The following is a 20,891-nucleotide window of genomic DNA, read 5'->3' on the forward strand; positions in this document are numbered from 1 at the left end:
TCCACTTTTGGGCCATTTGTATCTAAAAAAAACAGTTTGAGTGTGTCGCTCACTGTTCAGCCGCAAATATATATATATATATTCAAAAAAGTCTGGTATACACCAGTAAATTATAACTGTGGTTTTGCTGTTCCACGGTAAAACATCTCTATTATCCTGCTTTTGGCATTTTTTGCCGTAAAAAATAAATAGTGTCTCCTGATTGTTCAGACACAAATATATCTGTTGAAAATAGTCTGGTGTAGGCCCGAGAAATACAAGTGTGGCTTTGCAGTTTCACGGTTCAAACCTCTGTATTATCCACTTTTGGGCCATTTGTATCTAAAAAAAACAGTTTGAGTGTGTCGCTCACTGTTCAGCCGCAAATATCTCTATTTAAAAAAGTGTGGTATACTCCAGTAAACAATAACTGTGGTTTTGCCATCCCACGGTAAAAAATCTCTATTATTCAGGTTTTGGTAGTTTTTTCCGTAAAGAAAAACAGTAGTGTCTCCTGACTGTTGTGACACAAAAATATATCTGTTGAAAATAGTCTTGTGTAGGCCCGACATCCCAGTGTGGTTTCGCAGTTCCACGGGTCAAATCGCTGTACTATCCAGTTTTGGGCCTTTGGTATCTAAAAAAAAAGCAGTTTGAGTGTGTCGCTCACTGTTCAGCCGCAAATATCTCTATTTAAAAAAGTGTGGTTTACCCCAGTAAACAATAACTGTGGTTTTCCTCTTCCACGGTTCTAATCTACTCTTTATTACCCTTTTTCCATTGATAGTGCAAGTGTAAGCTATTTTACTTCATTTACAATGGGCAAGGCGCGTGGCAAGGGACGTGGAAGTGGACGTTCTGGTGATGGTTCGTGCAGAGGACGGGGCCGTGGCCAAGGTGAAAATGTGCCACAACCAACAGCCACATCTTCTCGCTCCCACTTCTTGACCGAATTACTAGGGAAGCACAGAACAACACCAGTATTGAGAACTGATCAGTGTGAACAGGTTATTAATTGGATAGCAGACAATACTTCCAGTTACCTGGGCACCACCACCTCCGGTCTGTCTTCCACATGGTCAACTCTTAGTAGCCGTGAGTCTCGACCGCATACTCCTCCTCACCCTGATGCTCCTTCCTCCCACCATGCCGAGTGTCGTCAGACAGCAAGTGATCCCACACTTGGACACTCTGAAGAGCTGTTCACTGGTCCATTTCCATATTTGGGCCCCTCGCCTGATACGCTTGAAGTGGTGGAAGAGGAGATCCCATGTTGCGATGCCCAAATATTTCAACAGCCACGGCCACAGGAAGTCGACGCTGGCAATCTGTCACAAGAGGTGGACGATGACGAGACACAATTGCCAGGAAGTGAGGAGGAGGATCGTGGTGCGCAAGTGGAAGAGGAGGAGGTGGTGGATGATCTAGTAACTGACCCAACGTGGAAGGAGGACATGCAGAGTGAGGCCAGCAGCACACAGGGGGAGGGAGGCAGAGTACCCCAACAGGCAGGAAGAAGCAGTGTGGTGGCCGCAGACAGAAGGCAGGCAACCGTTCCCCGTAACACCAACAAGAGGGACGTTGACAGTACAAGCGGTAGGTCTTCCAGAGTCTGAAATTTTTTTAAACACTCTGCTGATAACCCCAAAAAGGCCATATGTTCCACCTGCCATGCCAGCATCAGCAGGGGTGACAAAACTACCAGCCTGACCACCACCAGCATGATCAGGCACATGGCAGCAAAGCACCCGACTTTGTGGGGCGAAACCCAGGGTCCACGACCAGTGTCAGCGGGTGTCACCACTGCTTCTTCCACTGCTGTGCGTGCAATAGAACCCCCTGGTGTGTGTGCAAGGCAATCCCCTGTCCATACTGCATGTAAAGATGCCCCCTCCTCTCAGTCTTCACTTGTTATGGCAGTTTCTCAAGAAACAACATCAACGTCCACGTCCACGTCCCACCACAGCGTTCAATTGTCCATATCCCAGACCTTTGAATGAAAGCGGAAATTCGCAGCTAACGCCCCACAGGCCACAGTCCTAAATTCGCACATTTCACGACTGTTTGCATTGGAAATGCTGCCTTTTAGGCTGGTGGAGACTGAATCCTTCCGCAATCTTATGGCAGTGGCCGTCCCTCGGTACTCGGTCCCCAGCCGACACTATTTTGCCCGGTGTGCCATCCCCGCACTACACAAGCACGTGTCCCAAAGCATCTGCCGTGCCCTCAACAACGCAGTTACTGGGAGAGTCCACCTGACAATGGACACGTGGACAAGTGCTTGTGGCCAGGGACGGTACATCTCTCTGACGGTACATTGGGTAAACATAGTGGAAGCCGGGACCCAGTCGGACCTTGGGACGGAACACATCCTCCCCACACCGAGGATTGCGGGCCCTATGTCAGTCAGAGTTGCCCCCACAGTGTACAGCTCCTGCGCACCCTCCTCCTCCTCCTCATGTTCAGCCTCCATCTCAGATATCACCACATCAGTTACAAGCTGGAAGCATTGCAGTACTGCCTCCGCCAAGCGGCAACAGGCTGTGCTGAAACTCATAAGCTTAGGTGATAAACCTCACACTGCTTGTGAGTTGTGGACAGCTGTGAAAGAGCAGGCAGATCTGTGGCTGAGCCCGCTGAACCTACATCCCGGCATGGTCGTGTGTGACAATGGCCGTAACCTGGTGGCGGCTCTGAGGCGAGGTGAGATCACACACGTACCATGCCTGGCTCATGTGCTTAACCTCGTGGTTCAGCGGTTTCTTAAATCGTACCCCGAGTTGCCAGATCTGCTCGTGAAAGTACGCCGCCTGTCAGCTCATTTTCGCAAGTCGGCTACAGCTTCCGCCGCCTTTGCTGTGTTGCAGCAGCGTTTGCAGCTTCCGGCACACCGACTGGTGTGTGATGTCCCCACACGTTGGAACTCTACCCTCCACATGTTGCAAAGGATTTGTGAGCAGAAGAGAGCAGTTGTGGAGTACCAGCTGCAACAAGGCCGTCGATATTCAGGTCAGACTCCACACATAAGACCTCAGGAGTGGACCTGGATGTCTGACATATGTACCATCCTGACAAACTTTGAGGAGGCCAACAAGATGGTGAGTGGCGATGACGCCATCATTAGTGTCAGCATCCCACTTGTCTGTCTTTTGCAACGCTCTCTGCAGAGAATTAAAGAGGAGGCATTGCAGCCAGAGTATGATGAGATGGATCAAGAAGCCGTAGCGGGCGATTACACACAGCCCAGCCTCATCTAATCCCAATGTGCATTGGGGGACAAAGAGGGAGAGGAGGAGGAGGAGGAGGAAGAACAGGAGCTGCTATCATGCGTTGTAGATGGTAGTACCTGTACAAGTGTCATACCGCCGGTTCAGCGTGGGTGGCCTGAGGATAGGGGGGAGGAGGAAGAGGAGGAGGAGGAGGAGAGCATGGTCAGTCGTCATCTTGGTGAGGACACGGAAATCGTGCCCATTACCAGTCTGGCACGCATGGCTGACTTTATGTTACGCTGCCTTAACCGTGACCCTCGCGTTGTCAAAATGTTGGGTGACAGTCATTACTGGTTGGTGACACTTGTAGACCACCGCTACAAGGAGAACTTTCACTCTCTTATTCCTGAGGTGGAGAGGTCTACAAAAATGGGGCAATACCAGAAGGCCCTTGCTGCAGAACTCTTAAAAAAATTCCCATCTGAACACGCTAGCGGCAGAGGTTACAGTTCGTTGCCCAACCAAGGCGTACAGGCGAGAGAGATGCAACTCCAATCCAGCAGAGGCAGGGGAACACTGTCAACGTTCTGGGACAGTTTTCTGACACACGCCCAGCTTACAGGCCCTGAGGCGCGGGGTACTCTCACAAGGAGTGGAAAGTTTCAAAAGATGGTGAGGGAGTACCTTGCCGATCGTACCAGCGTCCTCCGTGATTCCTCTGTGCCTTTTAATTATTGGGTATCCAAGCTGGACACTTGGAATGAACTCGCTCTGTACGCCTTGGAGGTCCTGGTCTGCCCTGCCGCTAGCGTGTTATCGGAGCGTGTTTTTAGTGCCGCTGGGGGAATTATAACTGATAAGCGCACTTGCCTGTCAACTGACAATGCTGACAAGCTGACCCTTATCAAAATGAACAAGGGCTGGATTGGGCCAGACTTCTCATCACCACCAAATGACAGCAGAGTAACATAAAGTCAAATCCACTGTGTTATTTCGGGAGGTGTATTCACATGCACCGCTTCACACCCACACATGGGTATACGCTTCCTCGTTTTGGCTGTTTAATGTTCTTCTCCTTATCCTCAGCCTCCACCACCACTATACCACCAGGGTGCCAGCATTGCAAGTTCCTCCATCCTAATTTTTGGCAGCTTTTGCTGGGAAAGCATAAGCAAATACCATGGGACACCCACTCCCCAATAATGGGACTTATGTTTGTAATATGCTGTACTGCATGGCTCTTGTAAGGGGCATTGCAAGTTGCTCCGTCCTAATTTTTGGCAGCTTTTGCTGGGAAAGCATAAGCAAATACTATGGGAGACCCACTCCCCAATAATGGGACTTATGTTTGTAATATGCTGTACTGCATGGCTCTTGTAAGGGGCATTGCAAGTTGCTCCGTCCTAATTTTTGGCAGCTTTTGCTTGCAAGGCATAAGCAAATACTATGGGACACCCACTCCCCAATAATGGGACTTATGTTTGTAATATGCTGTACTGCATGGCTCTTGTAAGGGGCATTGCAAGTTGCTCCGTCCTAATTTTTGGCAGCTTTTGCTGGGAAAGCATAAGCAAATACTATGGGAGACCCACTCCCCAATAATGGAACTTATGTTTGTAATATGCTGTACTGCATGGCTCTTGTAAGGGGCATTGCAAGTTGCTCCGTCCTAATTTTTGGCAGCTTTTACTTGCAAGGCATAAGCAAATACTATGGGACACCCACTCCCCAATAATGGGACTTATGTTTGTAATATGCTGTACTGCATGGCTCTTGTAAGGGGCATTGCAAGTTGCTCCGTCCTAATTTTTGGCAGCTTTTGCTGGGAAAGCATAAGCAAATACTATGGGAGACCCACTCCCCAATAATGGGACTTATGTTTGTATTATGCTGTACTGCATGGCTCTTGTAAGGGGCATTGCAAGTTGCTCTGTCCTCATTTTTGGCAGCTTTTGCTGGGAACGCATAAGCAAATACCATGGGACACCCACTCCCCAATAATGGTACTTATGTTTGTAATATGCTGTACTGCATGGCTCTTGTAAGGGGCATTGCAAGTTGCTCCATCCTAATTTTTGGCAGCTTTTGCTGGGAAAGCATAAGCAAATACTATGGGAGACCCACTCCCCAATAATGGGACTTATGTTTGTAATATGCTGTACTGCATGGCTCTTGTAAGGGGCATTGCAAGTTGCTCCGTCCTAATTTTTGGCAGCTTTTGCTTGCAAGGGATAAGCAAATACTATGGGACACCCACTCCCCAATAATGGGACTTATGTTTGTAATATGCTGTACTGCATTTGACGCGCCCCCTGGGCCGTGTGTACACGTGTGTGGGATACCCGGTGCCGGGTCTCTGGGGTCTGTAGTCTCCGTGGCGGTGACCCGGTCCCGTGGCTCAGGCTGGTCAAACCAGTGGCAGTCTTTCTTAGGTTTTGAGGTTAATTGTCCGACTGCGCCACCCGTGGATTGCGGTCAGGGAGTACCACCGCTTCGAGGCAGACCGCTGAGGCTGGTGTTGTGTGCGCAGCATAGAATGGGATAGCTCCCCTCGGGAGGAGTATAGCCTCAGGGCAGTGAGTGTGGATGATGGGGGTGATGGTGCACGAGCGCAGCAGGAACGACTCAGAGTCTTTGCAGTGCAGTTCAGGGTCTTTACTGATGATTATAAGGTAGACCCTCCCGGGAGTACTGGCTAGCATAAGAGGCCTGGTCAGTCTGTGAGCAAGCAGGAGTTCCCCTGGCCAGGTGGAGTTGTAGGCCTCCCCGTCTGTCTGCACTCTTCCTGGCTACCTTGCTGTAAGCGGGTAGAAGTAGCCCACGTCCCTGAGTGTACCGTGTAGTGCTCACCCGTATGGCTGGTGACTTAGGGCCTTCTGTTAGCCTCCGCTCCACGACGGCGGTGCTGGTCCCTTCCTTGTGACTGAGCCTCCGGGCTTCTATGGCCAGAGGACCTGAAATCCCCTGCCGGCTGGTTTCTGCTGCTGGATATATAAGTCCTCACAGCTTCGGAATCCTGTGTCCGGTTCCTATTGTCTTCTGCCAGGGCTAGCTCTGCTCAGCGTCCAGCCCCTGGTCTTTAGCTCCTAGCTCCTACAGAGCTCCTTGCTGTTACTTTCCCTTGCTCTCACTCTGACTCTGACTGTTCTCTGACTCACTCAACCCCACCCCAGATCCAGTTTATAAGGGCAGAATTCTCCCCTCCCAGGACTGGGGCAGGAGGATGTTGCATGTTTAAGGGATCCTGACCAGAAAACCTCCCACTTGCTCTCCGACGTAATATCTCTATTACTGTGGTGACCAGACCCCTGGGGTGCCACACATGGCTCTTGTAAGGGGCATTGCAGTTCCTCATAATTTTTGGAAAGCCTTCCATTCACTGCTTAGGCCAACAGTGCACGGGAGACCCAGTTGCTATAAATCGAAAAAAAGGTTTAGTTAACGCCCTCTGACCTCCATGTCATTTCCAAGGGGCATTGGAGTGGCTCGAAATTTTTGGTAGGCATTGCACTCACTGTATGCCCTATAACTGTGTAGCCGAACCGCTCCTTTTGTTACAGAAACATATCCTACAAGACATATCTGGTTGACTGGCCTGATATTGATGTGAATGGTCCCTGTTCCTCCTGCTCTTTCTCCTTTGCCACCACCTCATCCATCATTTATCACCTGAAGCTTTGTTTTAACGGGAGTCATAGAACTGGGATAGTAGCAGGAAAACATCCAGCAATCCTCGAAGGAGGTAGAATATGCGCCAAAACGCTGACCACCTCAGGCCTAGCTGCTACTACATACATGCGCTTGCATTCCAAGGAACAGAAAGCTAAGGAGGTGGATGGCCTCATGATCATGAATAATTTACTCGTTGTGTAGGAGGCCGACCACTGCTGCTGTCTACCTTCTGAACTTTGTGTTGAAGCCTGATTGACCCAGGACCCGCAATCCTCTATGTCTGGAGGACGTGTTGCATCCCAGTGTCCAACTGTGTCCCGGCTTCCACAATATTAACCCATTGTGAAGGCGTCAGTGAGATGGACCATTCCTGGCCACATTCACTTGTCCACGTGTTTGTGGTTAGGCTGTCCTTCCCACTAAATGCACTGGGGAGGGCACAGGTAATGTTTTGGTATGCGCGCTTGTGTATAAGGCGCACCGGGACAAATAGGGGCGGCTGAGGACCGTTTATGGACACCCGGCCACCCCCACGCGGTGTTGGGGACTGTGTGTGGGCACCCGGCCGCGGGGCGGCTGGGGACTGAGTATGGACACCCGGCCGCCCCCTGGCGGCTGGGGACCAAGCGTGGACACCCGGCCGCCGGGCGGCTGGGGACTGAGTATGAATACCAGGCTACCGACGCAGCCATGACGTGGTGGCCAGATTCCACCTCCACATGCCTAAAAGGCCCAATTTCAAGTGCAAGCAAGCTAGCAGTATGGTATTGCAGCCTGGGGGTGGGTGGGTGGTAGGCTGCATACTTGCGCTTGTATTGCAAGTTATGGGGGAGGTACAATTGAACACTGCCCTGGGACAAGGACTTGCACGGGGATAGTTGCAAGTCTGCATCTTCTGATGCGGCAAGGATCACTTCTGATGGGCACACTTTTAGGCAGTGACCTGGGGGTCAGAGATGCTTCCAGGGGTCTTCCCCATGCTGTTCCCATGTCTTTTTAGCACTGTATGCATGTGTCACACAGCACATGGCCAGATAAGGTTGTAAAATGTTAAAATGACATTTCTCGGTGAATGCATTTGTCACGGTTGAAAGCAATACAAACGTGCAAAAACGCATAAAAAATGCTACTTGTGAACATAGCCCAAGGTGTGGAGGAGTATTTTTGTTTTTGGTTATTTATTTTACCTTATACACAAGTCTTTACCCTGGAAAGGATGTTCCTTAACCCCTTTCCGACCTGGTCAGTAATAGTACGCACCAGGTCGGGAAGGCCGGTTCAGCGGGGGCTCCGGCGGTGAGCCCGCACTGAAGCGAGCACATGTCAGCTGATTATTGGAATCGCAATCCACCCGCGGCTGTTAACATGTTAAATCTCTGACAGTGGCATTTAACTCGCGCTTCCGGGAGTCCTAAGCCCCGCCCATCAGTGACCCCGTCACGTGATCGCGGGTCACCAATGGGTGGGCATGACAACTCAGGGTCTGCAGCAGACGCCTGTGGTTGTCATGTCTCAATTGCTATGAGCGCCACCTAGTGGTCAGCGCTCATAGCAAGTGAGCATTTCTCCTGCATACAAGCGATCTGCTCGCTTGTATGCAGTAGAAGCAATCAGACAACTGCTGCTTCTAGTCTCCTCTGGAGACTATAGAAGCAAGCAGAAAGTGTAAAAAAAAAGTTTTTAAAAAAATAAAAAATATATAAAAGTTTAAGTCACCCCCCTTTCGCCCCATTCAAAATAAAAAATATATATATATATATATAAAAAAAAAACACATACACATATTTGGTATCGCCGCGTTCAGAATCGCCCGATCTATCAATATAAAAGAAGAATTAATACAATCAGTAAACGGCGTAACGAGAAAAAAAATTTAAACGCCAGAATTAAGTTTTTTTGGTCGCTACAACTTTGCAATAAAATGCAATAACGGGCGATCAAAACATCGGATCTACCCCAAAATGGTATCAATAAAAACGTCAGCCCAGCACGCAAAAAATAAGCCCTCACCTGGCCCCAGATCCCGAAAAATGGAGAAGCTAAGGGTCTCGGAAAATGGCGTCATTTTTTTTGTTTTTTTTAGCAAGCTTTGGATTTTTTTTCACCACTTAAATAAAAAAGAACCTATACATGTTTGGTGTCTATGAACTCGTAACCACCTGGAAAATAATGATGGCAGGTCAGTTTTAGCAATCTGTGAACGTGGTAAAAAAAGGACCCAAAAAACAACTGTGGAATTGCATTTTTTTTGCAGTTTCACTGCACTTGGAATTTTTTTCCCATTTTCCAGCACACGATATGGTAAAACCAGTGATGGTGTTTAAAAGTACAACTCGTCCTGCAAAAAATAAGCCCTCACATGGCCATATTGAACGAAAATTAAAAAAGTTCTGGCTCTGGGAAAAAGGGGAGCAAAAAAGGAAAACACAAAAACAGAAAGACCCATGGTCGTTAAGGGGTTAACATATTTCACAGGAAAGCACTTTCACTTTCGTTTTTGAACGTTTTATTGTGAGCCTGTAAAAGTGGCTTAATACCTCTGACCACGTTGTTGACAGCAGTGACCTGGGGGTCAGAAATGCTTCCAGGGGCGATCCCCATGCTGTCCCCATGTCATTTGAGCACTGTCACTATCGTTTTGGGCACCTTTTAGGCTTTCTACAGACTGCCGGGGGAGCCGCCGCAAAAATGTTCAGGTCTCCCATAGACTAACATTGGGCTCGTTGCTCGGGTCGAGCACCCGAGTATCACAGTGAGCTCGGCCCGAGCTTCGAGCACCCGAGCATTTTAGTGCTCGCTCAACACTAATCATAAGGAATCTGTATCTCAGAGAATAAGGGCTTTTGCCAGAAACGTGTTGAGATGTATTCCCAACCTGTATGATTTTTTAAATTATTTTGAAATATATTGAGGATTTTAATTATTTTGGGACTCACCAAAATTCTTTTCTTATGCTAATTTTTTTGTAGCCGTAAGCCCCTCTGGGGGGCTGTGGCGCAAAAGTTACAAAATAGCAAATTGCAACTTTGCGATGTGTGGTCTCTAAATGAAGGTAAAATCATAACAGAAAAAATGGCATTGTTTGCAAGCTTCTGCGATCAACAAGTGATAAGTTATTGCAGAAGTTAGCGTTTTAAATAAAAAATGTACAGGCTGGAGAACAGCCCACATGAATCCATGGAGAATAGAGAAGCACTCATTGCCAGGGGAATATAAGGACTATAAGCAACGGGTCGCGTTCGATAACGCTCAAATCAAACTGGGGAGCCCCTCCTCCACCTATGCTGATTCGTCCCTGCGATTTGTATAGCGCAAGTTTCCTCCTTAATCCTGTTTATTTTATGTAACTGCTTATGTATTTTAATGTCTCCTTTGTAAAATCTTTGTATATATTTTTCCTAAACACTGCCTCTGTTTTGGATTAAATATACACTGTGTTCCAAATTATTATGCAAATAATATTTTCTCAGATTTTCCCAAATTACCTATATGAATTGCAGTCATTGTAATTTTCCAGTCAAATAACTATTAGAGTACAATTGAAAGGTTTTTGTACAAACTGCCTATGATAACAGTATATTTAATAGTAAAATTTAATAGTTCTGTTTCTTTTGTCCTGTAATCGTTCCCTCTCCCGAAGCCATATACGCTACCAAAATGCAGGTGCTCACCCAGGCCTGTATTATAAGTCAATCTGGATGGTGGTGGCAGGAAATATTAATAATTTGAACAATTGTGCAGCCGGCAGCAACCGTACGGGGAGTACACACATATTCCTGGAGCTGGAATTCGGAGGTGTGACGCCATACACTTTCTGCGTGCTTGCCGATTCCCAAGGAGTAAGTAGTCTGGATCGTGTGCTTGCGAATTTCTGATGAAATCCTGACAGAGTGAAGCACGGTGAGATATCTCCCCGGTGTCATCCCTGTGGAGTTCTTGACAGGGATCGACACCTCTTCCACTACAGCCAGCCCAATAGATGGAGACCCAATCAGGATACCCCTCATTTCCAAAAATTAGGGCCCAAACCTGCCGCCACAGTAAGAGTGGGCGCACAAGCCATATCACAGAATGCAATTCGACAAGATCAATGCAGCAAACTAAAAACTACAACATCGCCTACTCTGTACAGTCTGCATTTGGGGTGCAAAAGTCCTTTGAGATCCATGACTTATTCATCTTGATGAAAGTTAGGTGGTCAACACTTTCATGGGACAGCCGGGTGTTCTTATCCGTCAAGACACCACCAGCAATGCTAAACACAAATTCTGAGAGAACGCTGGCTGCTGGGCATAATAAAACCTCCAAGGCGTGACAGGAGAGTTCAGGCCATTCATCCATTTTTGAAGACCAAAATGTAAAAGGGTCAAAATCCTCACTGATGGTATCGTATAGAGCTCTAGATAGTTCTCCACTATCCTCTCCAGTCGTTCTCCTCATGTCAGACTTGTACTCTGTTGTGCTGGGGCACAAGCTTGTCTAAAACATGTGTGAAAGGACTCACAGAAATTGCTTGTTCCAACTTCTCTGCTGCTGCTAATGTTTTGGAATTGACAAACTGATGTGCCGGAGGTTGAAAGACTAAAGCTGCGATGCACACTGTGTGCCTCACTCCTATCTTGGGGAAAAGCTCTATTAAGGTTGCTTAAAAGCTTGTTTCGATTCTCCAACATTAGAGTGTCCCTTTTCAGGGCGTGACGCATCTGGCAAAATTTACTCTTATAACGTGGATTTAACAGAGTGACAACCCAGTAGTCAGCATTATTTAGATTCCTAACTATACGGGGATCATATTACAGAAAGTGCAGCAAGAAGGCATTCATATGTCGGGCTCTTCCAGGTGGTCCAAAGCCAGACTCTATTGTTGGCTGTGTAACACTGATTCATGTTTCCTCCGTCCCCTCCTGCCAACCACGTTCAACAGAGAGGGGATGATTATCGTCTTCGTGTTCTGACTGTTGCTCGCCCATCACATCTTCCTCCTCCATTTGTTCCTTGGCTCTTGCATATTCACTAACAGTATGTCTGGTATAACCAAACCCCCTCGATCACAGGAAGCCACCGTCACTTGGCATCCGCCTGTGTGACGACAGTCTGGAATTTTGAGACATTCTTATCATTTCCACACCCTCCTCATCTTCTGGGACAACCACCTCTTGCCGCACGCTATTCAAAGTCTTCTGCAGCATGTAGATGACTGGAATAGTGATGCTGATGATGGCATTGTCAGCGCTAACTAGTTTAGTAGCCATTTCAAAACTGTGCAGAAGGGTGCAGAGGTCCTTAATCTGTTCCCACTCTGTAAACGTGATATGTTCCATGTCCGTACTGTGTTGGCTTAGGCTATATGACATGACATACTGCGTCAAGGCTCGTTGCGGCTAATACAGTCGCTGCAACATGTGCAGAGTGGAATTCTATCACATCGGCATATCGCATATCAACCTGTTAACTGGCATGGAGAAAGACCTCTGTATCGATGCAAGTCGATGACTTGAGGGATGAGAACGGCATAAGTGAGCACACAGCTTCCGTAATTTCTGAAGCAGCTCATCCAGGCCGGGATAGTGACTTTGGTCTGGTGACTTATCACAGCCTTTCCATTACCAATCACACTCCAAGGCAAGGCAAGGCAGAGGAGGAGGTGCATTGAGCTCCAGACAGGAAGAGGAAGAGGAGGAGCCTGTTGGTGCTGGGAGATTGTGCTGCTGTAGGAGCTGGGAAGGAGGGAAAAACATCTCCAGGACTTTTTCATCTGACCCCTTCCCAGCTACAGAGAGAGCACGTGACCGGAAGTGAGAGCGCACGCGGGGTGTGAGCACGTGCACTGTGGTGTGGCTGTGGTGAGCGGCGGGCGGCGAGGTCCGACTAGGCTCGCGGTCCTCCGGCGAGGGAGCCAGGCGGAGGTGACCGGGTGGACCGGTAGGAGGCGACCGGAGGGACGAGCGCAAGAGAGCGCTGTGATAGCGTGCAGCGCCGGCCGGCGGAGGGCGCCAGGTGGTGGTGACCAGGAGGACCGGTAAGAGGCGACCGGAGGGGCGAGCGCGCTGTGATAGCATGCAGCGTCCCTAGAGGAGGTGAGTGAGGGGCAGGAGGCCGCGATAAGCGGCCCTACTGAACCCGAGTGTGTACTGTACTGTACTGTATTGTATTTGTATTTGTATTGTAATTGTATTATATTTAAGTGCTCCCCCCCCCCGGCCTTATTTTAATTAATCCCCTGTCCATACTTGATCGATCTCCCCCCTATCCATATTTAATACAACTCCCCCGGCCATCTTTGGTGATCCCCCAGTCCATATTTAATTGATCACCCCCCGTCCATATTTAAATTGATCCCCTGATCACCCCCCGTCCATATTTAACAGATCCCCCTGACCACATTTAAATTGACCCCCCCGTCCTCATTTAATTGATCCCCCAACCACCCCCGTCCATATTAAATTGATCCCCCCGACCACATTTAACTGATCGACCCCCCCAGCCCATAATCAATTGATCCCCTTTGTCCATATTTAATAGATTCCCCCTGATCCCCCCGACCACATTTAACTGATAAACCCCCCCAGCCCATAATCAATTGATCCCCCTTGTCCATATTTAATAGATTCCCCCTGTCCACTTTTACTGATCCCCAGTCCCTATTTATTTGCCTTATCCCCATCCATATTTAATTAACCCCTGTCCATAATTAATTGATTGATTCCCCAGTCCACAATTAATTCTTTCCCCAGTCCATATTTATTGATCCCCAGTCCATAGTTAATTGACACACCGTCCATACTTAATTAATCCACCTGACCTACTTAGCTGATTCCCCCGTCCATATTTGATACTTAATTGATCCCCCGTCCATACTTAACTGATCCCCCGCCGATATCTAATTGATACACTTGCACATCCCTAATTGATCCCCGTCCATACACCTATATATAAATAATTGTGTTTTGTACTTGTATATACAGTACAGACCAAAAGTTTGGACACACCTTCTCATTTAAAGATTTTTCTGTATTTTCAAGACTATAAAAATTGTACATTCACACTGAAGGCATCAAAACTATGAATTACCACATGTGGAATTATATACTTACCAAAAAAGTGTGAAACAACTGAAAATATGTCTTATATTCTAGCGTCTTCACAGTAGCCACCTTTTGCTTTGATGACTGCTTTGCACACTCTTGGCATTCTCTTGATGAGCTTCTAGAGGTAGTCACCGGAAATGGTCTTCCAACAATCTTGAAGGAGTTCCCAGAGATGCTTAGCACTTGTTGGCCCTTTTGCCTTCACTCTGCGGTCCAGCTCACCCCAAACCATCTCGATTGGGTTCAGGTCGGGTGATTGTGGAGGCCAGGTCATCTGGCCCAGCACCCCATCACTCTCCTTCTTGGTCAAATAGCCCTTACACAGCCTGGAGGTGTGTTTGGGGTCATTGTCCTGTTGAAAAATAAGTGATGGTCCAACTAAACGCAAACCGGATGGAACAGCATGCCGCTGCAAGATGCTGTGGTACCCCTGCTGGTTCAGTATGCCTTCAATTTTGAATAAATCCTCAACAGTGTCACCAGTAAAGCACCCCCACACCATCACACTTCCTCTTCCCTGCTTCATGGTGGGAACCAGGCATGTAGAGTCCATCCGTTCACCTTTTCTGTGTCGCCCAAAGACACTGTGGTTGGAACCAAAGATCTCAAATTTGGACTCATCAGACCAAAGCAGATTTTCACTGGTCTAATGTCCATTCCTTGTGTTCTTTGGCCCAAACAAGTCTCTTCTGCTTGTTGCCTGTCCTTAGCAGTGGTTTCCTAGAAGCTATTTTCCCATGAAGGCCTGCTGCACAAAGTCTCCTCTTAACAGTTGTTGAAGAGATGTGTCTGCTGCTAGAACTCTGTGTGGCATTGACCTAGTCTCTAATCTGAGCTGCTGTTAACCTGCGATTTCTGAGGCTGGTGACTCGGATAAACTTAGCCTCAGAAGCAGAAGTGACTCTTGGTCTTCCTTTCTTGGGGCGGTCCTCATGTGAGCCAGTTTCTTTGTAGCGCTTGATGGTTTTTGCAAATTCACTTGGGGACACTTTCAAAGTTTTCCCAATTTTTCGCACTGGCTGACCTTTATTTCTTAAAGTAATGATGACCACTCATTTTTCTTTACTTAGAATTTGTATTATGGCAAGAAAAAAGCAGCTAACAGTCTATTCAGTAGGACTATCAGCTGTGTTTCCACCAGACTTATGCACAACACAACTGATGGTCCCAACCCTGTTTATAAGGCAAGAAATCCCACTTATTAAACCTGAGAGGGCACACCTGTGAAGTGAAAACCATTTCCGGTGACTACCTCTTGAAGCTCATCAAGAGAATGCCAAGAGTGTGCAAAGCAGTCATCAAAGCAAAAGGTGGCTACTGTGAAGAACCTAGAATATAAGACATATTTTCAGTTGTTTCACACTTGTTTGTTAAGTATATAATTCCACATGTGTTAATTCATAGTTTTGATGCCTTCAGTGTGAATGTACAATTTTCATATTCATGAAAATGCAGAAAAATCTTTAAATGAGAAGGTGTGTCCAAACTTTTGGTCTGTACTGTATATACTGACTGTATCCCCATATTTAGAATGACATCCATGTTGGCCGGAGCCGTGCAGTGTGCATCTTGCGCAATGTATGCATTCCGTGAGCAACCGCTCGAGGATCCATACTGCTGCGAGAGATGTGAGCATATCGTGCACTTGGAAGCCCAAATTCTGGATCTAAGTGCTCAGATAGCGATACTGAGGAGCATCGACAACATGGAACGGAGTTTGCTGCTCACCGAGCAGACACTCAATGGGTCAATACTGGGGGTGGAGCATAGAGGGGAAGTGCAGGCTGAACAGGCTGGGAGCTGGATAACAGTTAGGAGGGATAGAGGGAAGAAGTATAGGAAGGCTGGTTCAGAACCGGCATTATTGGAGCACAACAGATCCTCTGACCGCCGGGGGAGTGTATGCTCCAGTAATGAGGGGGAGGGGGGAAGTGTAGGGCAGGCAAGACACGTCCTGGTAGTGGGTGACTCTATTATTAGGGGGACAGATAGGGCAATCTGTCACAAAGACCGGGATCGCCGAACGGTGTGCTGCCTCCCTGGCGCTCGAGTCCGGCACATCGCGGATCGGGTTGACAGGTTACTGAGTGGGGCTGGCGAAGACCCAGCGGTCATGGTCCACATCGGCACCAATGACAAAGTGAGTGGTAGATGGAGGGTCCTTAAAAATGATTTCAGGGACCTAGGTAGGAAGCTTAGGGCAAGGACCTCCAAGGTAGTTTTCTCAGAAATACTACCAATCCCGCGAGCCACACAGGAGCGCCAACGGGAAGTTAGGGAGGTGAACAAGTGGCTAAAGAGTTGGTGCAAGGCAGAAGGGTTTGGGTTCATGGAGAACTGGGCCGACTTCGCGGTCGGCTACAGGCTCTACCGTAGGGACGGGCTGCACCTCAATGGGGAGGGTGCAGCGGTGCTGGGGAAGAAGATGGCTAATAGGTTGGAGGAGTTTTTAAACTAGAGACGGGGGGGGAACCAAGGAAATAGGTGGGATGTGAGGCAAGCAAGGGGGAAGGGGAGAAGTGAATATAATGAGGGTAGAGAGGGGGGTGGTGATAGTACAGTTAGATCGTTAGAGAAGAATAGGATGCTAAATAACCCCAAAGTTTTATCTTGCATGCTGACCAACGCAAGAAGCCTGACCAATAAGGCGGATGAGCTGCGGGCGCTTATATCGGAGGAGAGGTATGACATTGTAGGTATAACAGAGACTTGGCTAGACGATAGCTACGACTGGGCGGTAAATTTATTAGATTATAGTTTATTTAGAAGGGACCGGAAACAGGGGAAAGGCGGAGGAGTCTGGTTATATGTAAAGTCATGTCTAAAGTCCAGACTAAGGGAAGATATAGGAGAGGGAGAAGAGGGGGTCGAGTTCATGTGGGTAGAGATAGAGGGGGCAAAAAATAATAATAAAATATTAATTACTGGGGGTCTGCTATAAGCCACCAAATATAACAGAGGAGAATGAGAATCTGCTTTTAGGACAAATAGACAAAGTAGCAAAACATAATGAAGTGATTGTAATGGGGGATTTCAACTACCCGGATATTGACTGGGAAACAGAAACCTGTAGATCTCAGAAAGGAAAAAGGTTCTTGACAAATATTAAGGATAATTATCTCTCCCAACTAGTGCAGGAACCAACGAGAGGGAAGGCTGTGTTGGACTTAATATTGACTAATAGGCCTGATAGAATAACTGAGGTACAGATAGGGGGGCACCTAGGTAATAGCGATCATAATATTATCGACTTCAAAATGCCCTTCAGTAGGGTTATCAATAAGGGAACAACAAAAACATTAAACTTTAGGAGGGCAAAGTTTGATCAGCTGATAGAAAACCTTCAACTTATTGACTGGGACAAAGTACTTAATCAAAGGAATACGAATAGTAAAAGGGAAACCTTCAAAAGAATTCTGAATACTCAGTGCGAGAGGTATATACCGTATGGGAATAAAAGGGCCAGAAATAAGAGGAAACCAATATGGTTGAACAAGAACGTAAAAGGGGCGTTAAATAGCAAAAAAGAGGCATTCAAGAGATTAAAACAGGAAAACAGTAAGGAGGCACTAAAGTGTTACAAGGAAAAAATGAGAACCTGTAAAAAACAAATAAAAATAGCGAAGGAGGAAACAGAGAGACGTATTGCTAGGGAAAGTAGATCAAATCCCAAACTGTTCTTTACGTATATAAATAGTAAAAGGATTAAATCAGATAATATTGGACCGATAAAAAGTGAGGAAGGCAAAATCATAGAGAAAGATGAGGATAAAGCTAATCTATTAAATAATTTTTTTTCGACAACTTTCACAAAGGAAATACAACTAACAGGAGAAATGAGAAGTGACAAGCTTAATCCTCCACTAAGTATGACAAATCTAACCCAAGCTGGGGTACAGAAACGCCTCAGTAACATTAAAATAAACAAATCACCAGGACCTGATGGCATACACCCACGGGTACTAAGGGAACTAAGTAATGTGATAGACAGACCGTTATATCTTATATTTAAGGACTCTGTTGAGACTGGGTCTGTACCACTTGATTGACGACAGGCGAATGTAGTGCCAATATTCAAAAAGGGAGCAAAAAGTGACGCCGGAAACTATCGGCCGGTGAGTCTGACGTCCGTTGTGGGCAAAATTTTTGAAAGCTTCATTAAAGAGGCAATTATGGAGCATCTTGATGCTAATAATCTTTTAATCCCGAACCAACATGGATTCATGAGGAATCGCTCCTGCCAAACAAACCTGATTGACTTCTACGAGGAGGTTAGCTCTCGATTAGATCAGGGGGAACCAGTGGATGTCGTGTATCTCGACTTCTCAAAAGCGTTCGATAGCGTGCCACATAATAGGCTGGTATACAAAATGAGAATGATGGGGCTGGGGGAAAATGTCTGCAAGTGGGTAGCTAACTGGCTAAGGGATAGAAGGCAGAGGGTGGTTATAAATGGAATATATTCAGATTGGGTAAGCGTCACTAGTGGGGTACCACAGGGGTCTGTACTAGGCCCAATGTTATTTAATATCTTTATTAACGACATAGTCAACGGGATAAATAGTAAAATATCAATATTTGCAGATGACACAAAGTTATGTAAAACAATTAATACAAAAGAGGACAGTGCAGACCTACAGAGGGATTTGGATAAGCTGGGTAGGTGGAGCATTAAATGGCAAATGAGGTTTAACGAGGAGAAATGTAAGGTCATACATATGGGAAGGAAAAATGGAAGTCACCAGTGCTCACTGAATGGGAAATCATTGGGGAATTCAGAGATGGAGAAGGACTTGGGCATCTTGATTGATAGCAAACTAAATTGGAGTGCCCAAAGTCAGGCCGCTGCTGTAAGGGCAAACAGGGTAATGGGATGTATCAGAAGAGGTATAGCTGCAAAGGATGAGAACATTGTTCTTCCACTGTACAAAGCACTGGTAAGACCACACTTGGAATACTGTGCTCAGTTATGGGCCCCAATATATAGAAAGGATATAAATGAGCTTGAAAAGGTACAAAGAAGGGCAACAAAATTAATAAAGGGAATGGAGGGACTGCAATACCCAGAGGGGTTGGCAAAACTAGGACTATTCAGCCTGGAAAAGAGAAGGTTGAGGGGGGACATAATAAATGTGTACAAATATGTTAGGGGACAGTATAGAGTTCTAGCCCGGGATTTGTTCAAAAGGAGGGATATTACGGTAACAAGAGGGCATTCACTAAGACTGGAAGAGAAAAGGTTTCAGCACCAGCATAGGAAGGGGTTCTTTACGGTAAGAGCAGTGATAATATGGAATTCACTGAGTGAGGAGACGGTAATGTAGGATTCACTACACCAGTTCAAGCGGGGACTGGATGCATTTCTAAATACCAGGCAGATTTCAGCGTATACTTAAAAATAAAATAAAATAGTAGGTTGATACAGGGATTTATTCTGACTGCTGGTTTCAGAGTTGGGAGGAAATTTTTCCTCAGGTGAAGATTGGCTAAATCATTTGGGGTTTTTGCCCTCCTCTGGATCAACTTTAGCAATTACAGAACTAACAGGTCGAACTTGATGGACGCAAGTCTTTATTCGGCTTTACAAACTATGTTACTATAGTGGCAGAGAAATTGCTGTACCACCAGGTTGAGGATGTGAGCCATGCAAGACATGTGTGTGAGTTCGCTTCGGTGTAGGGCCGCTAACAGGTTTGCACCATTATTTAACACGGCCTTCCCTGGCTCCAGACAGCCATTGCTGAAAGTAAGCCTGGAGAACTGTTCACAGATCTTCAGATGTATAACTGCGCTCTCCAAGGCATATTATTTTGAAGACTGCCTGATTGTGTTGAGCCCTGGCTGCACAGGTACAGAGGTGGTGTGGATTCGCTTTGCACTGTTAGAACGCATGTCTCATTAAGGCAAAGGTTGATTGCGCAAGTGGAAGCCCTAGAGGATGTTGAGAACGCAGAAGCAGTGGAATAAATGTGAAATATAGAGGTTTGTTCTGAAAGCCTTGGGGATTCCAAGATTTGGGGAGCAGCCCATTCCCCGCCTCTCCCCACAGCCACTAGAGTCACTCAGTGCCCAGTCAGTGAGATGTAATACCCTTGGCCATGCTTACTCGTCCAGGTGTCTGTGGTGAAATGCACCCTTGCAGATATAGATTTAGTCAAGGAATGGGTGATGCTGTCTGCGACATGCTGGTGTAGCGCAGGCACAGCTTTCTTAGAGAAGTAATGGCGACTGGGCAACTGATACTGGGGGATTGCGACAGCCATCAGCTTTTGGAAACCGTCTGTATCTACCAGGTGGAAAGGCAGCATTTCCGTGGCCAACAGATTTGAGATGGTGGAATTAAACCTCTTAGCTTTGTCATGTGTAGGATGAAACAATCTTTTACGTGACCTCAACTGCAGGACTGAGGGCTAGCTGTGGTGCTGAGAGAGGACGGAGTATGGTGAAACGGACAAACTGCTGGACTATGAGTGAGGTGCAGATGTGACGGTGGATTGAGAAACGTGTGGTGTGCTCGGTGAAACAAACACAGCAGGCATGTCCGCTTCCGTTACAGCTGACGGGCTCTCACTCAGCCTGACTGGAGCCGGTAGAGAACCAGAAATTTTATAGTGGGAGACCTGCATGCCAATACTTGGCACGGTAACAGAGGAGGAGGAAGAAGCAGCGGATGCGATTTATGGGGCAGCTGATGGTTGTTGAGGTCCGCTGGTCTGCATTTTAGCGCAGTGAGATTCCCAGCGTAACACATGTTGTGTGCACTTTTCTCCTCTACTGAGTTTTTTCTTGCAGAGTGTGCAGATAACATGAGTTGGCTCATCCTTTGCGGTTTCAAAAAAGGCCCAGGCTAGTTAACCCTTGCTGCCCCTTCGAGCTGCAGACCCGTGACCACTGCTGGCCACAGCCACAGTTGTGGCTAAGTGTGCAGTGCTCCTCGTGCTTG

At 47.0% G+C, this 20,891-nt stretch overlaps 1 protein-coding gene across 1 annotated transcript in view; it reads left to right on the forward strand.

Annotated features, from left to right (window-relative positions):
- Positions 1-20,891, forward strand: part of LRRC52 (leucine rich repeat containing 52) — a 477,692-nt gene that overhangs the window by 217,791 nt on the left and 239,010 nt on the right. The gene's annotated exons all lie outside the window — the stretch shown is intronic.

The sequence above is a fragment of the Phyllobates terribilis genome, unplaced genomic scaffold, assembly GCF_046119375.1.
Source record: "Phyllobates terribilis strain yellow unplaced genomic scaffold, ASM4611937v1 Scaffold_8__6_contigs__length_399053987, whole genome shotgun sequence".
NCBI classification, from domain to species: domain Eukaryota; kingdom Metazoa; phylum Chordata; class Amphibia; order Anura; family Dendrobatidae; genus Phyllobates; species Phyllobates terribilis.